Here is a 6781-nt window from a genome sequence, read left to right as displayed (position 1 = left end):
TAGGGAAAAATAAAGGGGGTTCAAGACGTAAAATTTTGAATAACGTCTTGAAGCCAAATGAGGATTCGAGTTGAAAACCTGACAGGGCGACTCGAAAATAAATTGTTCAACTACGACATAAAAGGAGGTCTTACAAATCTCTTGATGAAGCATCGCACATCCCAAATTTGATCATGAGAGTTTGGAACCTGTGAGTATCTTTAGAAGATGAACATAACAACAACTTCATCCTAGATATGCTATAATAAAAAGGCCAACCTGAGATACCTTATCTTTCCAGATCAACCTATACCTAAAACTTGTAATCAATATGACACTTGTTAAAGGGATATAATTCTAGAAGAATCAAAAAGAGTAATTGATTCTTTGATAACCGATGAAATCTTATTTTATGATTTGTCTCAATTGTGAAACCTAGAAAAGGGTAATATTTTTTCAAAATTTTTTATTAAACTTTTGTCAAAATTCTTTTTCAAAATTTGAAAATAAAATGAAGAAGAAAAACATTTTCAAACAGGACAATCTCTCTGGAGTAGATCTTGGTAGTTGACATGTGTCTATCAGACACAGAGCTTATGCTTAGAATCAATGCTGGAAAAAGAAATGATAAATGTTAGGGCATTTTTGAAAGCCCAAATCATCCGGAAATGATAAATGTTGTGGCATTTTTTAAGGCCCATATCATCCAGGAATACAAGATTATTGAATTGAGAAGATATTGAATTTTCAATAAGAAAGAAAGGTGTGAAGATTGAAAATGGTGAAACAATGACAACGGAGCTTACTATATATGATTGTTTTGTCCATCGTTACAACATACAGTTGCATTATTCTAGTGATTTTCCATGCATTAATGTTGGAAAGCCAAAGCATCCCACTTATATTCCCACTGAGCTTTGTTCTTTGGTTTTCTTGCAACGCTATACAAAAGCTCTGAACACCATGTAAAGAGCTTCCCTTCTTGAAAAATCTAGGCAGAAGCTACATGAAAGGATGAATAAGTTGTTGAATATTTTACGAACCAATAATTATAGCGCTGAATCAATGTTGCGATCATGTGGTGTTTCCATAAATTCTAATTTGACCCAAGATGAATGTTGTCTTCTACAACCCCCGAGGTTAAAAGTCAAGAATGGTGAAGATTTCTTTCCATGGAGTGGGCGATGGAATTTTAATAGTAGGAAACTAGTGGAGCCAACTAAGATTGAATGATGGGTTGTTGTTAAACTTCTCGACACGATGTGATATAAATAGCCTTGTTCGAGATCTGATTAGATGTGAAGACATGAAAGGAATTAGGATAGACCCTCCCTTTAATGTGTTTCAAGAGTCAAATCAGAATAGATGATGATCACCTATTGATATAGTGGATAAAATGTTTGAGGACATCCAATCTAAACTTACTCGAGCTCTACAGTTCTTCCTTTGCATTTTACTTGATAAGAAAATATTCTGATCTTTATGAATCTTGTCGAGTTTGGCATAGTCATACAAGTGTATTGCAGTACCTTAAAAATTTGCTTCTAAAAATAAATGTAAAGCTTGGATGACTGAATTCGATGTTAGCAATTGAGCAAACACCTTTAATTCGAGTTATTTCTAAGGTTCCAACCATTATCCTTGGCATGGATGTGTCTCATGGCTCTCATGGGCAGTATGATATTCCATCAATTATTGTGGTGGGCAGCTCTAGGTAGTGGCATTTGATTTCCCACTACAGGGTAACAACACATACACAGTCTCCAAAGATTGAAATAACAGATCATCTTTGTAACACCTCGACCCGTATCCGAATTGGATCCGAATTCGATGTGTCACATTGACTTTTCAAATCATTTTCTGTTACAAAATAACTAAAAGTTTGATTTTACATTTCAAGAAAAATGAATAATTTACATTAAAATAATTGACTTTACAAAACATATCAGATCATATTCAACTCAAATTTCTTAGTACATGACAACTACTTTAAATAAACAAAATACATATGATTTGAGTCTTTTCTGATATGATCTTTAGGAAGGAGAAGCTGACCTGACTTGCTTATCTTTGATCCTTTTCATATTCTCAAAACCTACGTGTGAAACATTCACACGCTAAGTCGATGACTTAGTGAGGCATATAAAACATATAATATAATTTTTAATTCCTAACAATGCATGCATAATTTATACTATCACATCATACAAACTCATATACTATATCATTTCACAAAACAATTACATACTTACAAATATATCATCATTTACATTCTTAGTCATATGCTCTTATACCTAACATTCTTAACCAAACAATACACACATCATCATATGATTCTTGTACCACATTTCATATCACATATAGCATATTTATTGTTATCTTTTTATTAGCCCATGTACACATGTGTGAACCAAAGATATGTGAGTACATAGAGGTTGTGCACATATATTGTCACCACAGCTTGTATAAGGGTCCACTGAGTGGCATATGAAATCTGTCTAGAAGGACCTCATGTATGTCCCGAAGAACCTATGTAACCCTCGACTCTTGGCATGCCAATTATACCTCTAGCTCTCATGTCACATAACATGGGCATTATCTTTTATGTTATATCACATATTCATATAAGCACATGGTTCAATTCAATTACGTGTAAAACCTTTTCATATGATTCACAGTCACATATCACAAATACTTTTCCTCATATCTCATATAATGTCTCATGTCTTGTGATCATATAAAAACACATCACTTATTTTCATATATATATCATGTAATATATACAATAACCAATAACACATATACTCATATCAAACACATGCTTATATTTATTAATTCACGCATTATAATGTAGGAAATAAACTCGTCACAAGTCTTATTTCCTTTAATTATCATATATCAACTAGTATGCACTCACCTTAGTCTCACTAGTCCATGTCATAAGTTTATTTCTTTCTTGCTCGATCTTATCTCGTCGACTCATCAGATACTCGTTTTCCATCGATATCTACATGAATACAAAATCTAATAAATATTGGGATTCAAATTACTCGAAATGATTCTTACAAATATAAACTAAATAAAGCATAACTTTCTTAATCCCCACTTAAGTAGTATCAGTACTACTATTACAGTACCGACACCCATATGCTTGTAGTATCAATAACCTTCCATGGTATTGATACCCATTTTCAATTTTGAAATCCTTATTTCAAAAATAGTACTGATACTTTCTTAATGATATCGATACCCCCCAGTATTGATACTACTCCTTTGGTGTCGATACTCTTTGAACAATTATATAAATTTATGCCTTATGGTATCAATACTCATTCAACTAGTATCGATACCTAAGCACCAATTATCACTCATTTTCTCTTTGAAATATCGGTACTTAATTAACAGTATCGATACCCCTGTCCAGAATTCATTTATCTTACCTGAAAATCTTACCAAACTTACTTAATTCTTCTACCATAACCTCTTTTTAGTCCTTTAAGCTTAACTAAACTTATTATAACCAACTTAGATCACTTTAACTCATCCTAATATCCAATATCCCACATACATACTTGAATTCAATAATCAAGCCAATAAATCAACATGTTCTAAATTCGTTTCTAACACTTTGAATTTCTTATTTCAACTTAGGACAAGTCAAATTCAACTTCAAAATCTATTTACTCATTCTTTTTCAATAGTTCACTTAAAAACTTCTTTTTAATCTTTCATAACTTGTTTATCTTTGAGTTTTAAGCCACTTAAAACTTTCCTTAAGCTTTCTTATCACTCTAAGAATCAAAAGAAACCTCAAAATTAAAGAAACAATCAAATTAAATCCAACTCACCTTACCACTGAAGCCACGAGAGGAAGAAGATAACCAACCCTCCAGAGTTTTCTTTCTTTCCCTCTTAACTCCACGTGTTACATCCTTTATAAAGGAAAATAAAAATTATTCCTTATGAAATGACCATTATACCCTCTCATATTTCCAACTTTGCTAATCAATCCAACATCAAAATTCTTTACTTAAGTCCTTGAACTTTTAACTTGTTTCAAAAATTGAGCACAAAGTTTTCAAAATTTAACTTTTAGTCACTAACCCTATTTTAGGATGTTACAATCTTTTCAAAGATGAAAACTCTATTAGATTTCTACACAAGTTCAACCGTAGAAAGTCAATCTTATCAGGGGCAAAAATGAGCTGAGGTTAGCAAAACAAGTTGTCACAAGTCAAGAATTGCAAGGGTACACTTTAGTGCAAACGAAGAGTGAAGATAACCCAATCAGGAAGAGAATGAAGACTACTTAGGCAACCATTCCCAACACAGATCAAGAAAATATATATGTTTCATGAACTTGCATCATTGCATCATACATTCATTATTTCATACAAAAATGATAAATTTTGATTGTTTCTCTCATAATGATGGTTGAAAATTTTATTTGAGAAACCATTTTGTTTCTCTTAAGACTGTCTCAATAAAAACCTCAATATAATCATTCTTAGGATAGTTTTTATAGAAATTCATTTTTGTAATTCTCGATCTTTCATTTTTGTCATTCTTGACTTTCTCGTGAAGAAGAGTCAACTTTTTAGTGTTGTCATTCTTGACTTTCTCGCATAAAGGAGTCAATTTTTCAATACTATCCTTCCTCAACTTGACTTTCTCGTATATATGAGTCAATCTTTCAATAATGTTATCTTCAATCATGACTATCTTAGGACTTGTGTCCTAGAAAGTTCAATTTAGTCTTCCTAAAGATTGTTCCTCAAGGAACCTTATTCTTGATTTTTTTAGGCTCGTTTCTTTAGAAGCCTCAATTTAGTCTTTCTTGAGATCATTTCCCTAGAAACCTCAACCTTGTCTTCCATAAGACTGTGTCTCTAGAAATTAACTAAAGATTTATGACAAGAAGAACTCATTAACCAATTTAAAGTCCCAAAATGGGAGAGGTTCAAATGACACTCAAAGTCAAGGTAGATTCTCATATCTGGTGGTTGCGAGACAAGTTTTCACAAGAGAAATTGATTTTCAAAGATTATATGGAATTCTAAACTTTCAGTTATGACGTTATCAAATTCTCAAACATATACTAACAAGTGGTAATGTTTAATATCCATATTTGATCTTCCCTGAAGAAGTAGTGGCACAAATCTGCCTCGATTCAATATTCCCTGAAGAACAGTGGAATGAATCAACATTTCTAAATCTGATATACCCTGAAGAAGCAGCAGAGCATGTCCCCTTTTTCCAGATTTGATCTTTCCTGAAGAAGTAGTGGAACAAATCTGCCTCGATTCAGTATTCCCTAAAGAATAGTGGAATGAATAAACATTTTCAGATTTGATCTACCCTGAAGAAGCAGCGGAGCACATCCCTTTTTCCAGATTTAATTTCCCTGAAGAAGCAGTGGAACAAATCTTTCTCCATTCAATATTCCCAAAAGAATAGTGGAATGAATCAACATTTCCATATATGATTTACCTTGAAGAAGCTGTGGACCAGATCCCTTTCTAGATTTCGTATCCAAGAATCTCTCTTGGGATATTGTCCATTTACAGTCTCACTCGAGACTATATCAAATTCCAAAAGCACATATTTGACCGGATGAAAACTCGTTGTCTCATCGTCTTTACCCTATTCTTGTGTTAACAAGAATAGGCAAAGAGGGCAACTGTCGACATCCATTTTCGTCCGGAGACTGTTATTATTATTATTATTATCATTTTATATTTATTTTATTTCTATGGCAGGCCAAATTACAAACCCAAATTGAGCCCAAATACAACCAGCCTAAGTGACCTAACGAACCCAAACCAAAAACCAAACAGTATGTCCAAGTCCACTGAGATTAGGGTTTGTTGAAACCTTAGCCTAACCCTAGCCACATGTGTCATCGCCACCTTCACTGCCAACCGAGAAGACCATGCAGCTGCCACTGTTTTAGCCACTGATTTTCATCATCTGGCCTCTGTCGTTTCAACATATCATCATCATCAACTCACATCAATAGGGAAATCCCATTAAACAAATCAGTTTACCTAATCAAACACCAAACCCATTAAACAAATGAAAAAAATCCCGAAAAAAATCCCAAAAAAAACAGGATTTGGTTTTAGGGAAATCCTTCCCCTATGTCGAAGGCCTCACCAAATCAGTCACTCTCCCCATTAAAAATGACTAAGCATGAGCAAATTAGGGGGAGTTCGTTCTTGGAGAAAAAAATATATGAGAGGAAATCTAAAGAAAATGGGGGGGTTTCGGTTTTTTAGGGGGAAAGAGAGTAAAAAAAGAAAAGAAGAAGAAAAATTGAAAAAACAAAACAAAAAAAGAGAAAAAAGAGAAAAGGAAAGGAAAAAAGAGGAAATCTTACCGTCGAATCCGAGCCTTTTGTCATCGTATCTCTGAACCTCATAGGTAGTTCCCTTTTTATTTTTTTGGGTTTAAACTTTAGAAATGGTGATGTTTCGAGTTGGGTTTGAGGATAGGTAGTTTAAGGGTTGGATAGGGTGGTTTTTTGGGGAAAATATAAGGTCATCGGTCCCTCATCGGTCCCTCATCGGAGACGTGAAGGGAGGCGGCCGGTGGAGAAACTTTCTTCTCTCTCGGTTGAGAGGAAATGAAAAAGGGGAGAGGAGAGGAGTTTGAGCGGCCGAATGAAATGAAATGGGTTTAGGTTTTCCCCAAAACCTATAATAAGATATATAATGGGAAGCCAAAACGACATAGCTTTGGCTCTAGGGTAACTTTTATTTTTGTGCATGGGTAAATTACACGATGAGGGTCTATGGTTTGT

The 6781-nt window shown here is 33.8% G+C and overlaps 1 pseudogene; it reads left to right on the top strand.

Moving 5' to 3' along the window:
• Positions 1-551: 551 nt before the first annotated feature.
• LOC120166921 lies at positions 552-1823 on the top strand (annotated as a pseudogene).
• The last annotated feature ends 4958 nt before the right edge of the window (positions 1824-6781 follow it).

The sequence above is a fragment of the Hibiscus syriacus genome, unplaced genomic scaffold (assembly GCF_006381635.1).
Source record: "Hibiscus syriacus cultivar Baekdansim isolate YM2019G1 unplaced genomic scaffold, ASM638163v2 tig00111650_pilon, whole genome shotgun sequence".
Taxonomy (NCBI): Eukaryota; Viridiplantae; Streptophyta; class Magnoliopsida; order Malvales; family Malvaceae; genus Hibiscus; species Hibiscus syriacus.
This window is presented reverse-complemented; position numbering and strand designations above follow the sequence as displayed.